At 45.7% G+C, this 20,778-nt stretch overlaps 1 pseudogene; it reads right to left on the bottom strand.

The window, feature by feature from the left end:
• Window positions 1-12,299: 12,299 nt before the first annotated feature.
• Window positions 12,300-13,530, bottom strand: LOC142423021 (nuclear receptor subfamily 2 group F member 6 pseudogene; annotated as a pseudogene).
• Between the last annotated feature and the right edge of the window lie 7,248 nt (window positions 13,531-20,778).

Below are 20,778 nucleotides of genomic sequence, written 5' to 3'. Positions count from 1 at the left end.
TGTGTTTGTGTGTGTGTGCAGGAACATGTGTGTGTGATTTTATTATGACTGAGTGAAGGTTTACAGGGCAAATTAGTGTCCCACTTTACAGTTGATATGCATTCTGTGTCCTGTCATTGATTGTAATCACCACACTGTAAATTCACTTTTGCCAATTCATCTCTCGTTTGAATTTACATTCCTCCGCTTTCCTAGCCCTTCTGAACTTTGTCTCTGTGTAAATGCTGACATTTTGACCTCACGTCGTTGATTAGCCAATAGAAGCCCTACTTCCCTGAAATTATTGTGACCCCATTGAGACCTATTTTTATTTGGCTAAAAATCGAGCCTGTTCCAGATATCAAGGATTGCGAATGGCCATGGTGGAGTAGTGGTTATGCCTTGGGTTGCCATCTACAAGGCCAGCAGTTTGGGACCACTAGGGGTAAAGAAGGGCTTTCTACTCCTATAAAGAGTTACACTTGGAAATTCACAGAGCAGTTCTACCCTGCCCTACTGGGTCACTATGAGTGAGAATTGACTCGATGGCAGCAAGTTTGTTTTGTTTTATTTCGTTAAAAATGGAGGCACATGAGGAAAATCCGCTGTAGACCTCAAGGATTTCTAAGGAGCATAATCTCCATAGTCCTGGGGCTTCAATACTCTTTATCCAAGAAGTAAGCCTGTTTCCTGTGTTTGTTTGTGATCGTTAGTTTTATTTCACATTTGTATCTCGGTCTATCGAGGACCTTGTCTGTAATTCCTTCCAGGCAGTTTGTTGTGCTGGCAGGACATCATCCAATTCTTCTGGATTCAGAGATGAGAAAGCTGATGTTCTGGGCCTTTACTCCATTGGGGTAATTGTTTCTCTACATCTTCAGTTTTCTTTAGTATCCTTACCTGGAGATGAGGAGAAACCGATCATGACACTTCAGTTGCTGCTCTCCAGCTATGAAGACCCCAGTCACTCTTCACCAAAGTAGGATGTAGAACATTGTCAAGTTTGCTATGCCTGTTGCTCTTGGTTTCCCCCATGGATACATTTTCAGTAAAGGTATGTATACATGTAGAAGTATCTGTCAAATATATGTAAGCACCTATGTACAATCCTACTCTCCCTCCACACTGGTTTCCCCATGTGTGTTGATCCATGCATTTACTGGGAAATCACTATAGTTGAATGATGTATATAACAATATCCCTCTATTACTGTTAACTGTTGCACTCCTGCCAGTGTTTTCTCTTGACTCCATCACTTTGGCTGACTTCACTCTTAATTGTATCTTGTCTTCTCCTTCACCCAAGTTTATATAAGCATAACCTCTCGTTTGTAATTTGCATTCCCACCACTTTTAACCCTAGCAACACTTGAAAGTGATTCTTTGAGTGTGAAAAGCTTTCCTTTTTATAACGTATCATCTAATAATGTTCCTCTAGGGTTGATTTATTTCAATCTGGAATATATATCTAGCAATGGGATTCCTGGGTCCTATGGACAGTCTGTTTTCTAATCAGCAGTTCATAGACTTAGTGTCAGACCAGCTCTGAGACTAAGTTCAATCTCTACCAGAAAATAGAAGAGAAGGAGCAATTACCAGATTATTTATGGTTCAGACACCAAACCCAGACCAGGACTAGTTCCTACCCCTTCAGAAGGCATTCCTCTTCCCGGCACCACCATTGTGCATCACAGGACACTACTCATCTTGCAGGGCTGTGTTGGCGCTCAAGGAGCAGGTTTCTGTTGTCATTGCAGCTGCAGCTAACTGCTGGGACTGAGCATCCTGATCCAAAGCAGCAAGTCTTGGCCACATGGGACCCTCTGCCTCCTAGGTCAGTGCTGTTCCACAAGATGGGACTCGGGGCTGGGGCATCCTGGCTTCCTAGTCACTGGGAAACATTGGTAATAGTCTTGTCATGAGACCATGGTAACTTAGTGTCTTCCTGGTTCTTTCTGAAATTATTTGCTGTTTTAATGAAGTTGAATGAGATTTCAGTGACATAGGGAACCTCTTCGTGGGGCCGACGCTTCGTACATGGGGTCTCGCTTATTCTCACAGCGATCTTACAAGAAGCAGTGTTGCTCCCGTTTCACAGGTGAAGACACTGAGTCTCTGAGAGATGAGGGGTCGTTGATCAGGGCTACAAAGGAGAAGAATTCGGGACTTATTTGTTCTTTAAAATTGTTTTATTATTAGGAAGATCCATCATATAATTTGAAAACTAAAAATTTAAAGGAACAATTCCAGGCAATACAGGAGCATATCCTGGAAAGCAACTTCTAACATGTCAGGTACCCTGTTCCCTCCAAGAGATAACATTGTCTTAGAATCCTTTCTTTAAAATAATAATAACAAACCAAACAGGAACGTGCTCTGCACACTATTGTTCACCTCGTGTTTGTCTGTTTTTGCTCCACAGTAACAATATATCTTGGAGGTGTTCTCCTTGGTCGGGTTTACATTGATCACATTCTTGATCTCCTTTTCACTTAGGTTCTCAGTATTGAGTAGTAAAAGCACAGTGGGCCGGGTAGGTGGTTTGCCTTCGGACACCCAGTTTCCTTCTCAGAGCAAATGCCACAACGAATTTTTTTGTTTGTCCTTCCTCAGACACGTGTCCGTTTATGAGAGGCAATGAGCAGGGTGGTTAAAACATGGACCCTGGCTGTTACAAAAGACAAAGGCGTTCATACCCAAGGAATCGACTTTGATGGTTACTAAGCAGATGAGAAGGAAAAATGAAACACGGTGACTGGCTATCAAAAGATATAGTGTCTGGGGTCTTAAAGGCTTGAAGGTAAATAATGGCCATCTAGCTAAGAAGCAACGAAGCTCACATGGAAGAAGCACACCAGCCTGTATGATCATGAATTATTGATGGGATCAAGTATCAGGCAGCTAAGCCCCAGAACAAAATCCTACCCAATGTGAATGGCCGGAGGTAGACAATTGGACACACTCTCACAGAGGGGTCACAGGGAAAAGATGAGGCAGTATGGGTGCAGTATGGCACTGATGAAACACAGGATTTCTCTCTCATTCTTTGTTCTTCCTTCCCCCCACTATCATGACCTGAATTCTTCCTCAAAAATCGGATTAGACCAGAGCATGCACACGGCTACAGATAAGAACTCACAACACAGAGAATGTAGGATAGATAACCCCTCAGGGCCAATAATGAGAGTAGAGATACTAGGAGGACTAGGGGAGGGTGGCGGGGAGAAGAGGGGAATTGATCACAAGGATCAACCTATAATCCCCTCCATGTGGGACGCACCACAGAAAAGTGGGTGGTGACTGACAGCAGATGATATAAGATATGAAAATAATAATCTATATCTCTTATCAATGATTTGTGAGGGAAGGAAGGAGGAGGAAGAAATTGGGACCTGATATCAAGGGCACACGTGGGAAGAGATTGCTTTGAAAATGGTGATGGCGGTATATGTGCAAATGTGCTTGACCCACTGGATGAATCGTGGATTGTGATGAGATGCAAGAGCCCCCAATAAAAGTATTTTTTTAAATCAAGGAGTAAAGAAACAACATGGGGTAGAAAAGAGTTCCCTTGGGTGAAGTGGAAGATAGCATTCCATAAGAGGGAGGGGAGAAATCAAATGAGGACAGCAGGGCAAGCTACTGAGTGTTTTGGTAAGTAGTTTAAGTTGTTATGTACCAATTGGATGATCTGAAATGTAAATCTCCACTTAATTTATTTTGAAAAATATTAAAAGAAAGAAAGAAACATGGACCCTGGAGTCAGATAATTTTAGGTTTGGAGGCTGCCTCCGTTACTCTTTTAACCCAGAAATTGGTGAGCCTTTGTAGAGATAGTTAGTGGAGAAGATTGTATTCAAGCCACAGACTTCAAAGCGCCTAAGCAGGAGGCTTTCTGACCCACTGAATTGCCTCTCTCTCTCCCCTGCTTTTGCATTCAGGAAGATAAAGGCCCTTTGGCTCTTAGTTGCCCCACAACTCACTGCCATCAAGTTCATTCCTGACCATACTAACCCTTGAGGACAGAGTAGTGCTGCTCCTTAAGGTTTCTGAGACTGTATCTTTACAGGAAGAGAGCCTCATCTTTCTGCCGTGGATTGGCTGGTGAGGTTGAACCTCTAAGCTGTGGTTATCAGCCCAATGCATAGGCCACTGTGTCATGAGTTTATCTTAAATAAGAGCCCTTCTTGGTTACTGTGCATTCCTATTAGCTCATTTCTATAAAGCCTCACATAATAAAAATAACGAGCTGAAAATTCATTTAAATTCAAAAGCATTGAGAAAAGTTAACCTGAAAAGATTATTACATGGTCAAAGTTGTTTTCGTTATTTGCTTCTAAAACCAGTCAAGTACACTAAAGTTGCAGGCATTTTTTTTGTGTGTGTGGTTAAACTTGGATGTGAAGGTGGAGAGAAAAAGCTCATAAAATCATGGACAAGGGGTGTGTTATATGAAAGTGAAGCAAGAGCCTCGTGAGGGACTTGGCTATTTTAACGTTTCATCTGAGAAATATTAATGTCTATTTCTCTAAGTAATTAGAATTTATTAAGCATTCAGATGCTACTGTCAACAGCCACGTGCCTCTCTGGCCTCTGGTTCCAGCTCTGTGCTGCACTTTCATATGAAAATCTCTTGATTTATTAATAATATTGTATGTCCAGCCTTGTTCTCGTTTCATTCTTATTCTTGTTTTACAAAACCCCTTTGGTCCTGTGACAATCATCCTGTTAGCTGGGAGAAGGAGAAGGCTACGGCCTGCTGTGAAGAGTCAGCTTCAGGAACCCAGGGGCCATTCTACCTTGTCCTGTCGGATTGCCAGCAGGTGAATCACCTCAATGGCGGTGATGTTGGTTTTCAGTCATGAGAATTTGCATTGCAGCTCTTTGGTTCCTCTAACCTTCAGGACTCTGGGGGCCCCATTGCAACTGCAACCCAACTTGCCACCAATTGTGTATCATTTGTTTGTTCTGTTAGAGAAAATGTTTGAACTGATCAGCACCCAACAGTGTGCTGATTTTAAGAAAAAACACTTTTGGGAGGCAAATTTACATATAATAAAGGAAATATGTTTCAAGTGGGGAAGAGGGCTCAGCCTTTGGTGGGCTACACCTGCAGTCTCTTCTTTACCTTGGCTTTTGCTGGTTCAGAGCCATCCCTCTCTCACGCATTATTGTGCTTCAGCATTGCTGCCTGAAGTCAACCAGTTCTCTATCACAAGGAATTGATGAAGGGTTTCTGGCCAACTTACAGATTTGGTGGCTGAGTGGCACAAATGATCTACCTCGTAGCCACAAGGTTGGGGAGAGAGCCTCCAAAGACAGACCTGGTGACTTGGTCTTGAAAGAACAGACTTTTGAAAACCCCAGACCAGTTATGCTCCACATGTGAGTTGCCATGAGTTGGAATCACCTCCACAGAAATTGACAAGAGCAACCTGTACGTCAGATTATGCCAAGCCTGGGCTCAGTCAGTTGTGGCCAGGATGGCAGTTAAGAAAACGTGTGTCAATTTATGTCCATAGACCTTTCAAAAGGAGAAAGGTTTGGTGGTCTCAGCTCCTGTAAACACTCAGTCTCCGTTACTCCATATGGCATTAACCATAAACCCTTATCGAAGAACTGTTATTACACTGTGGCTCCATACTTAAACTCATGAAGTGATCACTGAAGAGCTGGGTGCTAGAGAAAAGTGTGGGGGAAGAAATCAGATAGTGCCCTGTGATCAGCAACAATAGCATCTAGCATGTAGTGTCTTAACAACTTGTCTTAACAAGCAACCATCTAGGTGAAGTGCCAAAGTAGTCGTGTGATCCAAGGATTTGGAATAGTAGACTCTAAGATTAGAGGAGGGAATTATATTAGAGTTTAAATTCTGAAAACCTGGTTAGCAGAAGGCTAAGGATGACAGTGAAAGCCCCCTCCGTTTGCGTAGACCTTCTGTGCGTTGAGCCTCTAGTTAATTCCCTCAGTTGATTGAATACCCGTGTAAACAATCTGGTCCACAGACAGGGTGAATTGGAAAGTGAATCACTGAGATAAGGGGTCAACAAATTTTTTTATATTCATTAGCCATCGTGGTACATAACAATAATTTAAAAATTATTCAAGAGCTATAAAATATATTTATAAATAAGGAAAATTTTAAGTAATACTATAAATGAAAGTATCATGGTGTTATCTTCATTTTCAATTTTACATCATAGTCACATATCCTTGCTGAAGGAGCTGCATAGAACTTATAAGTTAGAGTTTTCTGACCCCTGCTGCAGATTGCTTTTAATTATTTTAGATATTAACATTTTCCCCCCTTGATCCATTTTTTAATACTTTTATTGGGGCTCTTAAATCTCTTATCACAATCCATACATTTCTCCAGTGTGTCAGGCACATTTGCACCTAAAAATGCCATCATCATTTTCAAGTCTCTTCCCACTTGAGCCCCTGATATCCGCTCCCCATTTCTTCCCCCCACTTCCCCTGGGAATCTCCTTCATGAGCCCTTGATAAATTACAGATCATTTTGTCCAAATCTTATATCGTCCTCCATCGCCCCTCACCCACTTTTCTGTTCTTTGTCTCCCTGGGAGGGGCTTCAAGGTTGATCCTTGCTTTTGACCCATTTTTAACCTGTCCTAGTTTTTAATTACTTTTGCAAGGAGACTGTTCGGTTCTATTTTATGGTTGCTATATTTTCCCATTTTGTATGATTTTTATCAGAAATTCTGGATAGGTAAACATATAGCTCAATCGGTTTCTCTGACTACACTAGAAGACACAGGGGGACAGGGGATGCTAGTACTGATGGATGCAAGAATGTTGAAAATACTCCAACGTGGATTGTGGCAAAGATCGCACAATTCTTGATGTTTGAATCACTAATGTGTGTGATGTATGAGTTATATGTTAATACAATGTTAAAATACTAAAATTAAAAGATAAAGAAATAATCTTAAAATGGAAACACATTAAAAATTAAATACAAAGTTAGTCGATTTAGAAAAATGAGAATTGGACATGCACTTTGAACTGTAGCAGTGACTCAAGATCTACAGTGAAGAATTATTTATAAACTATTTGGACTTGTTCATTTTTTCCAAAGAAATTTGAAGAGATTTAATAAAGTCATAGACAACAGAAAACTTCAAAGAAAGATCAGCATTTTCCTTCTTAATCACACATACTTCCAGTCCCCTGTTCTAAAGCTGGTCAATGTTTTCAATTATTTCTCTACATATGTAGGCTGTGAGCTTGTATTTTAATTTTTTCATATTGGTATAAAATTAATATTGTCTTGTGTTATTTGCTTAGGGGAAACAAAATATATAAGAACTGTTTTGAAAATTTGTTCTTATTTAAATATTCCTGAAACCACTCACCTCATCTCTCTCCACTGGAGTGAGGCACTATCCTGCCATTTCTAATAATCACTGAGTGTAGATGGATGCCTCTCTGATGTTGAATTTTGGTCCGATTTTGAAGGTTACATAAATGAACCTATACTTTTCTTCAATATCTTGTTTGAGAGATTGTTCTGTAGTTGATGTTGCTGTCAGGGGCCATCAAGTCATTCCTACTCCCAGCTCCCCAGAAGGAAACACACCACCTGGTCCTTCCTGTGCCATCCTCCCACTTGTTCGTAGGGTGGAGTTCGCAGTGACACAGTCACTGTCAATCAATCTCGCAATCTCGTCTACGGCCTTCCTCGGTTTGACAAAGACTCACCATCCTTGCCTCTAAGGAGCATTCTGGCTGTCCTTCTTCCAGGATTGGTCTGTTCGTTCTTCTGGCAGTCCATATACTTTCAATAATCTTCTCCAACACCGCGGTTCAAGTGCGTTGGATTTTCTTTGGTCTTCCATTTTCAATGTGCAATTTTCACATGCAGAGTAGACCATTGGGAAGACCTTGGTTTAGGTCGAGCCCACCTTAGTCCTCAGAGTATAATCCTTGCTTCTCAATGCTTTAAACAGGGGTTGTAGAGATTGACCCAAAACAAAGTGTAGCTTGGTCACTTGACGGCTGCTTCCATGAGTATTGATTATGGATCCAAGCAAGATGAAATCCTTACCAACTTCACATTTTATTCCATTTATCCCCTGCTACATATTGGTCCAGTTATGAAGATTTACGTTTTCTTTCATTGAGTTGTAACCCATGCTGAAGGCTTCTGCCCTTGAACTTTATCAGCAAATGTTTGAATCCCCCTCACTTTCGCCAAACAAGGTTGTCACCTGCATAGCACAGGGTATTAATAAAGATTCCTCCAGTCCTGATGTGCAGGCTTATTCAGGTAATCTAGCCTCTCTGAGTGCTTGCTCAGCATACAGACTGAGTAAGTAGGGTTAGAGGATGCAGGCCTGACACAAACCTTTGATGATGTTAAAGCACACAGTGTGCCCTTGTTCTCTCTCCTGACTTCCTCTTGAACCAGGCACAGGTTCTGCACGAGCACAGGGAAGTGTTCTGGAATTCCCGTTCTTCACGGTGCTACCCACAGTTTGTTCTGATCAAGTTTTTTTTACTGTTGGTCTTTCTCATATAGTCTCTTAGAGTTCTAGTTCAATTCAACAAGTTTCATTGTGGATGTTTTGGTTTGTTTGTTTGTTTGTGTAGACTGCTAGTGGTAAACAGCGCTATGCTTCCAGTTCTGACCCCATGATTTCAACACTGGATATGGGCTTCCAGCCCCTGGGCTTAAGTAACATCACCACATAGCATTGTCATTACCTCCTAGGGATGGATGGTAATAGCTTCTTACTACAACTGAATTGTTGGTCATCTCTACTAATTTAAAGTTTTTGCTTACAATTCTTCTGCTTTGCATTGAACTATATTGCCTGTGACTTTCCTGTCTAAAACTCTCATTCAAGGAAATGAAGGAAAACGAACCTACTAAAAATAATAAATAAAATGGACATAGTAGATTGTTCCTCTAATAATTTTGGTTTATCTCATCAATTTTCATCTTCTTTTGGCTTTTTTCCTTCCAGTGGAGTTTGTTTTACTATCATGTTTCATTTTATTATTGTAAGCTTCTGCTACAACGTTACAATTTCCACAATCTCTTCCGGGATGGCAGTGTGTTCTTTTCTTTCCTGGTAGAAGGAGCCTTGTTTATGTCCTCAAGTTTCAGAACCAGTATTTACCTCTGATTTCAGAGGTATGCAGTTAGCTCTAATCACCAGATATTTCTGGAGTTGTAGCACGAATGGACTTCCTTCTTGTTGACCCACCCACCACTATTGGCAGAGCTGAGAGAAAAATGAAAAATACTACTCTTCAATAAAATTCTAATTTCAGGAACATTTGAGCAGTTAAGTTGTGCTTAACGAATGAAAGAAGAATCGGAGGGTCAACAAAAGAAGGTGCTTTCGCAGTGTTTGTGTGAATAGATCTACACACAGAGTAATAAGGTCAATCCAATTAACTTGCTAGTAAAGATTCCAAATGGGATCTTATACCCAAACATAAGCTCTTTGTGCTTCCCTACTAAACCAAGTTACAAGATCACAGTGCCTTGCTGGTTTCTGATGTTGAATGTGAATGTCATAGGACCATCAACTATCTACGCTTTCATCAGTTGTGGATTCATCAGATACATATAGAGAGAGAGTTACATCACTCAGAAGTGCCAGACGGCGTCAATTGCTGATACACAAAGTTCTGCTCTTATCGGAAAAGACAATGAGAAAGCATCGTGTCTTATGAGGAATGAGGCGGTCCTAATTTTCCTTTTGTGCACCACATTTGAACATTCTCTTTCTCATCTGTGATCATTAGAATTTCTGTCAGCTGGACCTGTTTGTGTGAAAATAGAGTTAGAGTCCAACCTATCGATCAGGTGTAAGTCCCATGAGCCCTCTTCTGGGTTGTCGTCTCTATTATAAGAGGAATCCTGTGCAGAAGCGTGCTTTGTCTTGCCCATTTCCCTTTGTCCACTTCTGGATTCTACATCTGGTTTGTCAATTTCCTGTTAGGTCATCTACTGATCACACTAACCATCAGTGGAATGTCAACTTGTATTGATTCATCCCACCTCAGATTCATGCAGCGCTGCCTTCCCCACCCGAGACCCTCTTCCTGCATCTTCCTCTTTCATGTCCATCAGTTCCCGTAGATCTATGAGACAGGAGAAGTCTCCCGCTTATATATGACCGATGAACTTGAACCAAACTGGACTTACTTGCTTCTATAGCTGTTTAGGCAATTGTGGATATAAATCTCTATTTGTCCATACATGTATCATACAAGTATCCTTGGTCTTGCTTCTCTAGAGAACCCTGGTGGCATAGCGCTTATGCATTGGCTGCTAAGGTCAAGGTCAACAGTTCAAAACCACGTGTTACACCACAGCAAAAGGAAGAAACATTTTAATGCAATAATGAATAACCGTCTCTGGAACACAGAGGGGAAGCTTACCCTGTTGTAGAGGGTTGTTCCGCATCAGAGTTGACTTGACGGGACCAGGAGAGGTTCTAAAGAAACAGAATGAGAAAAGATGAGTTGTCTAAATTGGTTCTGATGTCTGATGCAAGCCCTAAAGCTACTGTACATACCCCACATCTCTCGGTAAGTTTTGAGAAATCTATCACTACGAACCAAGAAGGTGTTTTCATCCCTGGCCCTGATGGCACAGTGATCATCCTCTGTGCTACAAAACACAAGAGCAGAAAGGTCAAACCAAGGGCAGCTCCCCTAACAAAAGACCAGGTTTTCTTCTCTCATGAAGAATTACAGTCTCAGAACCCACAGGAGCAGGTCTACTCTGTCCTGTAGGGTCCCCATGCGTCCAAATGACTGAGTTTGGGATGTGTGCCGATAATGGTGCTTAGGCTGTATCTGGAGCAAGACACCGCTGCATGGGCCCAGGAAACACCTCCCACGGTTTATGGCCTCCAGACCTCTACCTAGACTTAACTCATAGCAAGTTCCCAAAGTGAAGCCCAGGTGTTGGGCCAGGAACAGCTATGCTCTACCCCCCAAAAATATTCTAGAATTCCTTAACTTGTGCAGACAGAAACCTGCAGACTATGTGTCAGGATCGTTATAAAGGTTGTGCGATTATTGTGCAAGGAACATAAACTCTGATAAGTCTCAGTTTATTGATATGGCCCACTCAGCACAGATTCTCTGTCCAGTATTGGAGCTTGCGGGGTTGATGTAGTCATTCATTGGTTGGCCATCTACAGTAAGTCAAGCAGACGTATCAGACCTACAGTAGCATTCCCTAGGAGAGGGATCCAAAGGCTCAGGGAAAATGGCATGGGAGAGTGGACTTCTCAGAATAAAGCCATGGACGCAAAATCTGAGAGCCACGAGGGCACGCCTGTGAGCAGAACTGTAAGGAGCACATTTATGGAAGCAGCCCCAGCAGGGGGTCTGCAAAGGGAAAGCAAACAATTAAGCTGAGTGTGGTTTTCTGTTTGTTTGTTTTCCTTCAACAAACCTCTGCAGGCATAAGGCAACGTGACAACATATATGAAACTTTAAAAGAAATAACTGCCAAGCAAGGATCTTAAATCCAGCAAAATATGAAGAAGAAATAAGGGCATTTTCAGTCAAGGAGAATTCCAGAAATCCAAAGAAGCGGAATGAGTTATAAAAAAATACGAAGGCTATTCTATGGATGGAGAATCAAAAGGAAGAGCAAACATAAACCTGAGATCAATGAGCAAGGCAGTCCCCACCAGACAGTAACCAAGGTGAAGCAGTTCTGCAAATATGACACAAGACTGAAAAGAGAGAGCTACAAATATCAATCTGCAATGGAGACAAACACGAAGCAAATAGGGGGAGAAAAGTACATGCAAAGAAACTGTATGGAGAGGAAGGCAAGCAGTACACAAGAGAAACATGACCATCTTACACTAGATAAGAAAATAACTATCAAGGGAATGTCGTAAGAAATAGGAAAGAAACCTCATCAAAATGAAGAAAACCACAAAAGCCAACTCAGTAGTAAAATAACAGCAAACCAAGAAGGACAAGAAAATCCACAAGCACAAGGAATCCAGCACAGAAATTTATGTAAAACCAACTTACATAGACATCCTCTCCAAATGACTTCAGGTGCCTATCCAGGTGCAGAACGCAAGTCAGCACCGCCGAGGCATGTGCTTGCTGTGCCTGAAATAAACCTTCCAGGCTTGTAAGGCTCTGAAGTCCAGTAGCCTCCGAGTCAAATTGTAACCAGGGTCACTAAGGGCTACTGCATATTACATAATGATCTTTCGCCCTAGTCATGGTTCTGGTTAGCCACTTGGGGAGGCTGTCCCTATCCTTGGCCTGGGGACCCCGAGCATCTGTGTCGCTGGAGGTCGGTCACTGGCCGGAGCCCTAAGGCCAGTTGAAAGTACTCCCCGAGAGCAGCATGTCTCGGATCAGCGTCTCAACGGGTGTCTTGCCCACCAGGCGCATGAAGAACAGCTGAGAGATGAGTGAGGCTGGGACGGCGCGCAGGGCAGGCAGACGCAGCAGCAGGCGGCCGAAGCACTGGGGCTGGGCTGGGTACTGGGTCAGCATGTACTCGGTCAGGGCCACCTGCGCCTTCTCCTGCAGCCTCTCCACGTGTGCTGGGTCTGAGAGGCCACAGGCATCAAGAGTAAAGAGCGCGATGGCCTTGAGGCAGCCATACTCCGCCGAGTCCACCTGCAGGCGGCCCAGCTTGTCCACTTGCTCCTGGAAGGCGCGCACCTGGTCCATGAAGGCCACCGCCCGCTCGGCGGCCAACGGAGCGGTGTGCAGCCTGGCTGCGGCCAGCAGAGGCGCAGTGTGCAGGGTCAGGGCGGCCTCCGCCGCGTTCAGCAGGATCAGCTCGCTCCAGCTGAGCCGGAGCAGGGCCACCTGGTCGGCCACGGGCAGCTCGGGGAAGAAGGGCGCGTGGCGCGCCCACTCCACGGTGCTGAAGAGCAGCCGCGCCGCCAGCTCCACACACGTTATCGATGCCCAGCACCGCGCCCGCGCCGCCCGGGCCGAAGGCGCTCGCCGCGCCCGTGCCAAAGTGGCCGGCCACCGCCAGGTAGGGCTTGGCGCGCAGCAGCTGTGCGATCAGCTCCCACACTGGCTGGCCAGGGAAGAGGTCTCCGCCCACCGCCTCCGCCAGCGCCAAGCCCAGGGGGGCTGCCAGAGACGCGGCGCCAGGACCTGGCGGCGAGTGGGGGCTGCGGCCCCGCTGCACGGCCTCTTTGCGCATGCCGACCGGAACACTTCTTGAGGCAACAGTACTGACACTGGTTCCGGTGGTGCTGGTCAATCTGGCAGTCACGGTTGGACCTGCAGGTGTAGCTGAGGTTGAGGAGTATGCTCCGCTTGAAGAAGCTCTTGCAGCCCTGGCAGGTGAGGACGCCCTAGTGCTTGCGCTCGCCTTGTCCCCGCACACCACACAGTCCACCTGCAGCCCCTGCCGCTCCTCGTCGCCCTGCTCGGCGTCGCTGGCGGCGCCCGGGGGCGAGGCCGAGTCCTCGGTGGCGGGCGGGTAGCCACCCACCTTGTCCACGCCATTCGCGTCTCCACCGCCGCCGGGGCCGCCCCAGCCTCCGGCCACCATGGCCATAGCCCCCGGGCCGCGGGTCCGGGGCGCCCCCGCTGCGCGTCGCTCTGGGGGTACCTCTCTCGGCCCAGGGGTCGCTAGCCGGCGCGCATCCGGTCCCGACGCACGGGGGCTCCCGCGGAACCCCCCAAAAAAGTTTTGCAGCACCAACTTCTGCGGCCGGTGTGCGCGCCGGCGGAACTGGTCGGGCCGGTTCCAGGCCAACTTTCCCACGCGTGCGCGGGCCCGGGGCCGGGGGAGGCGCACTGGCGTTGAGGCCCGGTGGCCCCGGGGGCAGGAGCCCGGCCGCCCAGGGGCTCCGGCGGGGGCGCGCGGGCCATGGGCCGGCCCGAGCCGCGGCGGGGGCCACAGCCAACTTCGCGGCCCGCCCCGCGCACTCCTGAGGCTGGGGCCAAACTTTGGCCACAAGTTGCCCGGGCGGCCGCGGCGCGGGGAAGGGGCGGCGGGCGCGCGCCGGGGCCTGACGCTGCGCCTCCCAGGAACCCCTGCGCCCCTTGCCGCCGCTGCCGCCGCTCGCGGCCTGCAGGTCAGCGTGCCTCGCCCTCCTAGCCGCCGCTGGCCTGGGCCTGCGCAGGGACAGAGCCTCGCTCTCATGCCGCCCTCGCCACTGCCTCCGCCGCCCCTGCGCCTGGCCTGGCGCTGCAGCCAGTTTGACAAATATGGATTTCTCTTTTTTCTTTTAAACGTTTTATTAGGGGCTCATACAACTCTTACCACAGTCCATACATATACATACATCAATTGTGTAAAGCACATCTGTACATTCTTTGGCCTAATCATTTTCTTTTCTTTCTTTTTTTTCCTTTTCTTTTTTTACATTTTATTAGGGACTCATACAACTCTTATCACAATCCATACATATACATACATCAATTGTATAAAGCACATGCATACATTCCCCGCCCCAATCATTCTCAAAGCATTTGCTCTCCACTTAGGCCCTTTGCATCAGGTCCTTTTTTTCCCCTCCTCCCTCCCCTTTCCCCCCTCCCTCATGTGCCCTTTGTAATTTATACATCGTTATTTTGTCATATCTTGCTCTATCCCAAGTCTCCCTTCCCACATTTTCTGCCGTCCCTCTCCCAGGGAGGAGGTCACATGTGGATCCTTGTAATCAGTTCCCCCTTCCAACCCACTCACCCTATACTCTCCCAGCATCATCCCTCACACCCTTGGTCCAGAAGATATCATCCACCCTGGATTTCCTGTGCCTCCAGCCCTCATATTACCAATGTACAACCTCTGCCCTATCCAGCCCTCTAAGGTAGAATTCGGATCATGGTAGTTGGGGGGAGGAAGCATCCAGAATCTGGGGGAAAGCTTTGCTCTTCATCGGCACTACCTCGCACCCTGACTGACCCATCTCCTCTCCTAAACCCCTCTCTGAGGGGATCTCCAGTGGCCGACGCTTGGGCCTTGGGTCTCCACTCTGCACTTCCCCCTTCATTCATTATGGTATATATATATATATATACACACACACGCACACATATTCTTTTTTTTTGCATGATGCCTTATACCTGGTCCCTTTGGCACCAAATATGGATTTCTTAAATTGGTTTTCCAACCTATTTAGTCTTGACGGGGATACGTCTACTACCCGTACTAATCCATGGTCTGAAATAGCAAAGATAATATTAAAGTAGCACCTAAAGTAGATGACATGCTGGATAAAGGAGATGCTCTTGGCAATCGTATATTTGATATTTTCCAGGAGTTTTGTGAAAATGACAAGTATAGCGAAGCTGGTTGGCTGGTCCTTCATACGATGGAAAGTGTTATTAAGGAGAGGGATGATCTCAGAGCCTCAAAAGCACGCCTCACATGCAGACTAACAGATTTGAAAACTTCCATCTGTGCTACAAAGGAGAGCCTTCTCTCCTCTAGTAAAAGAGCTGACATTGCTGAGAACCAGGTCCAGAGTCTCATTATACGAGTGGCTGAATGAGAACAGCAGCTGAATTGCAGATCTAGAGTAGTGTCTGAAACCAAAGTAAGGGCATTCATTGGGAAAAGTTGGGACCCTGAAACATGGGATGGGAACATAGGGGCTGATGATCCGGAAGTAGAGGATATTGAGCCCTTAGAAACACCTGAGCAGATTAGCCAAACGATTCAAGTTGATAGGCCAGGTGGGGCTGCATCAGTAGCATTACCTGAGGAAGATGCCTCGCAAGGTATTGCTGAGAGCACCCAGGAAACACCCTCAGCACCCATTATTTCCACTAGACCTGTCACTAAAATGAAGTCTCAGAAACCTCCTAAAGGTGAGGTTGAGAAGATTATCCAAGAAGAAGTGCGCTACACACATAAAGACCTGCTTGAGTTCTCAAATACGTACAAGCAAAAGCCTGGAGAATACCCCTGGGAATGGTTACTCAGGGTGTGGGATACTGGTGCACGAAATGTAATATTAGACCAGTCTGAGTTTCTGGATATGGGACCCCTAAGCACAGACTCTTCTTTCAATGTCTCTGCGAGACAGGCTAAAAAAGGATCTAAGTCTTTATGTGGTTAGTTCAATGAAGCATGGACTGCCAGATGGCCTAGATTAGACCAACTTGAAGACCCTGACCTGCCTTGGTACACTGTAGAGGAAGGCATCCAAAAGCTTAGAGAAATTGGTATGTTAGAATGGATCTATCAAGATATTCCCATAGATCCAAAAAGGGGGTGACCTGAAGACATACCCTTTACCATAACCATAAGGAACAAGTTTGTGAAGTGGGCCCCAGCATCTCTTAAGACTCCTGTAATTGCTATTCTATGTGCACCAGGATTAACAGTGGCCACTGCCCGAAGCGAACTCCGACATTTGCCCACAATGGGGCTGATTGGTCCCTGTGATGGTAGAGGGCAGGTGTCAGCACTGGATCCACGGAGACAGGGTGGGCGTGGTTCTAATAGACAACGAGTTTTCAATAACAATCAAAGCAACCTGTCTCGTGTGGAATTATGGCATTGGCTACTTAGCCGCAGTGTCCCTAGGAATGAAATAGATGGGAAGCCTACTAAATATTTACGTGATCTGTACAGGCAAAAGAATGGTAGATCAGGTGAACAGCAGAATAGACAGTCACGATCGCTCAATCAATTCCCAGACCTGAGCCAGTTTACAGACCCACAACCCCTTGAATGAAGGGGAGGCCGGGTCCCTTGTAAGGAGGATCCTGCTACATCACTGAAGGTTTATACTGTTAGTCTTCCTTCTAGCCTTCCCCAAAGGGACCTGCGGCCTTTCACAACAGTGACTGTTCATTGGGGGAAAGGAAATAATCAAACTTTTCGGGGATTACTAGACACCGGCTCAGAACTGACACTAATTCCAGGAGACCCAAAATGTTTCAAAGGCCCACCAATCAGAGTGGGGGCTTATGGAGGTCAAGCTATCAATGGAGTTTTAGCTCAAGTACGCCTCACTGTGGGTCCAGTGGGCCCCGGGACCCATCCTGTGGTTATTTCCCCAGTTCCAGAATGCATCATTGGAATAGACATACTTAGTAACTGGCAGAACCCCCATATCGGATCCCTAAAATGTGGAATAAGGGCTATCATGGTAGGAAAGGCCAAGTGGACACCATTAGAATTGCCATTACCTAGGAAAAGAGTAAACCAAGAGCAATACCGCATGCCTGGAGGGATTGCAGAGATCAGTGCCACCATCAAAGACTTGAAAGATGCAGGGGTGGTGATTCCTACTACCTCCCCCATTTAGTTCACCAATTTGGCCTGTAACGAAGACAGATGGATCCTGGAGAATGACAGTGGATTATCGTCAGCTCCAATTGCAGCTGCTGGCCCAGATGTGATTACATTGCTTGAGCAAATTAATACTTCTCCTGGTACATGGTATGCAGCTATTGATCTGGCTAATGCCTTCTTCTCCATACCAGTCTCAAAGGCCCACCAGAAGCAGTTTGCCTTCACCTGGCAAGGGCAACAATATACTTTCACAACTCTCCCCCAGGAGTACATCAACTCTTCTGCCCTGTGCCATAATTTAGTCCGAAGGGACCTTGACCACCTGTCTATTCCACAGCATGTCACACTGGTCCATTATATTGATGACATTATGCTGATTGGACGCACTCAGGAGGATGTATCAAAGACTCTAAATTCATTGGTACAATATCTGCGTACAAGGGGTTGGGAAATTAACCCAACAAAGATTCAGGTACCCTCCACATCAGTACAATTTCTAGGGGTCCAGTGGTGTGGGGCATGTCGAGATATTCCTACTAAAGTGAAGGATAAGCTATTACATTTAGCTCCCCCAACGACTAAAAAAGAGGCACAACGCCTAGTGGGCCTCTTCGGATTTTGGAGGCAACATATTCCTCACTTGGGTGTTCTACTTCGACCTATTTATCAAGTGACACGAAAAGCCTCCATTTTTGAGTGGGGCCCAGAACAAGAAAAGGCTCTTCAACAAGTGCAGGCTGCCGTGCAAGCTGCTTTGCCACTGGGACCATATGATCCAGCTGACCCAATGGTGCTAGAGGTGTCAGTTGTAGATCAAGATGCAGTGTGCAGTCTTTGGCAGACCCTTATTCGTGAATCACAGCGTAGATAGACCATTGGGATTTTGGAGTAAAGTCTTGCCATCCTCTGCAAGCAACTACTCCCCCTTTGAAAAACAGCTGTTGGCCTGTTACTGGGCCTGGCTGGAGACTGAAGGCCTCACCATGGGCCACCAAGTCACCATGAGGCCTGAATTACCTATCATGAAGTGGCTATTGTCTGACCCACGTAATCATAAAGTTGGATGTGCGCAGCAACACTCCCTTGTTAAATGGAAGTGGTATATACGAGATCGGGCCAAAGCAGGACCTGAAGGAACAAGTAAGCTGCAAGAAGAAGTGGCCCAAATGCCAACAGTCTCCACTCCTGTTACATTGCCTCCGTTCTCCCAGTCTGCACCTATGGCCTCCTGGGGAGTTCCTTACCATACTTTAAGTGAAGACCAAAAAAGTCATGCTTGGTTTACGGTCGGCTCTGCACGATATGCAGGTGCCACTCATAAGTGGACAGCAGCAGCACTACAGCCCTTTTCTGGGATCTCCGTAAAGGACAGTGGTGAAGGGATATCTTCCCAATGGGCAGAACTTCGAGCAGTGCACCTGGCCGTTCAGTTTGCATATAAGGAAAAATGACCAGATGTGAGATTATATACTGATTCATGGGCAGTGGCTAATGGCTTGGCTGAATGGTCAGGGAATTGGAAGGACCATGATTGGAAAATTGGTGACAAGGAGGTATGTGGATAGACTTCTCTGAATGGGCCAAGAAAGTAAAGTTAATTGTATCTCACGTGAATGCTCACCAAAGGATTACCTCTGAAGAGGAGGACTTTAATAATCAAGTGGATAAGATGACACACGCTGTGGAGACTGGTCCTCCTCTTTCCTCTGCCACCCCTGTTATCGCCCAATGGGCACATGAACAAAGTGCACATGGCGGCAGGGATGGAGGTTATGCATGGGCACAGCAACATGGACTTCCACTCACCAAGGCTGACTTGGCCACTGCCACTGCTGAGTGTCCATTTGCCAGCAACAGAAACCAATATTACGTTCAAGAGATGGGACAATTCCTCGGGGAGATCAACCAGCATCTAGGTGGCAGGTTGAATCCATAGGACCACTTCCATCATGGAGGGGACAGCGTTTTGTTCTTACTGGAATAGACACCTACTCTGGATATGGACTTGCCTTCCCTGCACGTGATGCTTCTGCCAAAACTACTATTTGTGGACTCAAAGAATGCCTCATGCACCGGCATGGCATCCCACATAGCTTTGCTTCAGATCAAGGAGCTCACTTCACAGCAAATCCAGTGTGGCAATGGGCCCATTCCCATGGAATCCACTGGCCGTATCATGTTCCTCATCATCCTGAAGCTGCCAGCTTGATGGAACGATGGAATGGGCTCCTAAAGACGCAATTACGACGCCAAGTAGGTGGCAACAACTTGCGGGGCTTCCTGATCTCCAGGAAGCTGTATACGCTCTAAACCAGCGGCCAATATATGGTGCTGTGTCTCCAAGAGCCAGAATTCATGGGTCCAGGAACCAAGGGGTGGAAGCTGGAGTGGCACCACTCACTATTACTCCTAGTGATCCCCTTGAAGCATGTTTGCTTCCTGTCCCAACAACCCTGTGTTCCTCAGGCCTGGAGGTCCTGGTCCTGAAGAAAGGAACTCTCCCACCTGGAAACACAGCACGGATTCCACTGAAGTGGCAGCTGAGAATGCCCCCTGGCCACTTTGGACTTCTCATGCCTTTGGATCAACAGGTCAGGAAGAGTGTCACCGTACTAAGTGGTGTGATTGATCCTGATGACAGAGTTAACAGGACAATGCTACAAATGGCAAAAGAAACGAAATAACAAACAATTAGGGCAGACGTGAATAACTTGGAAAACGTGAAAACAATGCAAACAAATCAATGCAGTAAAATAGTTGTTTCTTTGAACAGATTAACAGAATAGGTAGGCCACTGCAAACCTAACCAAAGAAAGAAAGGAACATATAACAATAGTCACGCCACTGAGGGATAAAACAGGGAAAACTACAATGGGCTCTAATGATATTTAAAGCTGAATTGTATAGTACTATGAGTACCGTTACACCAATGAATTCAACATCCTGGAAGACATGGACAAATACCCTCCCAGATGGACCACAAGCAACTCAACAGACTCAGAGAAACAGAGAAAATAGACAAGGTTATCAAGAAAATGTCAACTAAAATATCCCCTGGGCCAGATGGCTTCACAGGAAAATGCTGGCAAGCATTCAGGCAAGAGCTGACAACAATCCTACACAAATGGCCAACTCCCAAATTTTCTCTATGAATCTAGCAGATTACCGATAGTTAAAGTGGGGAAGGATCCACAAGGATTGAGAATGACATTCTGATCTTTCTAATGAACATTGATTCAAAATCCTTAACAAAATACTGGTCAATATAATTCAAAATATGATAAAACGAATAATTCTCCATGAACAAGTGGGATTCATTCCAAGGATGCATGGAGGTTTCAACATCTGCAAGTCCATTAGCCTTTTTCAGGGTATTGGTAAGAAAGAGGAATAAAACCACATGATAATATCAATACACACAGAAAAAACATTCAATATCATCCAGCACCCGTTCCTGTTTAACACATTACAAAGATCGGAATGGAAGGGAAATTCTTCAAGATAATATAAAAATTCTTCTAATTTGCCCTCTACAACAAGCTATATATG

This window comes from Tenrec ecaudatus, chromosome 12 (genome assembly GCF_050624435.1).
Source record: "Tenrec ecaudatus isolate mTenEca1 chromosome 12, mTenEca1.hap1, whole genome shotgun sequence".
Lineage (NCBI taxonomy): Eukaryota > Metazoa > Chordata > Mammalia > Afrosoricida > Tenrecidae > Tenrec > Tenrec ecaudatus.
This window is presented reverse-complemented; position numbering and strand designations above follow the sequence as displayed.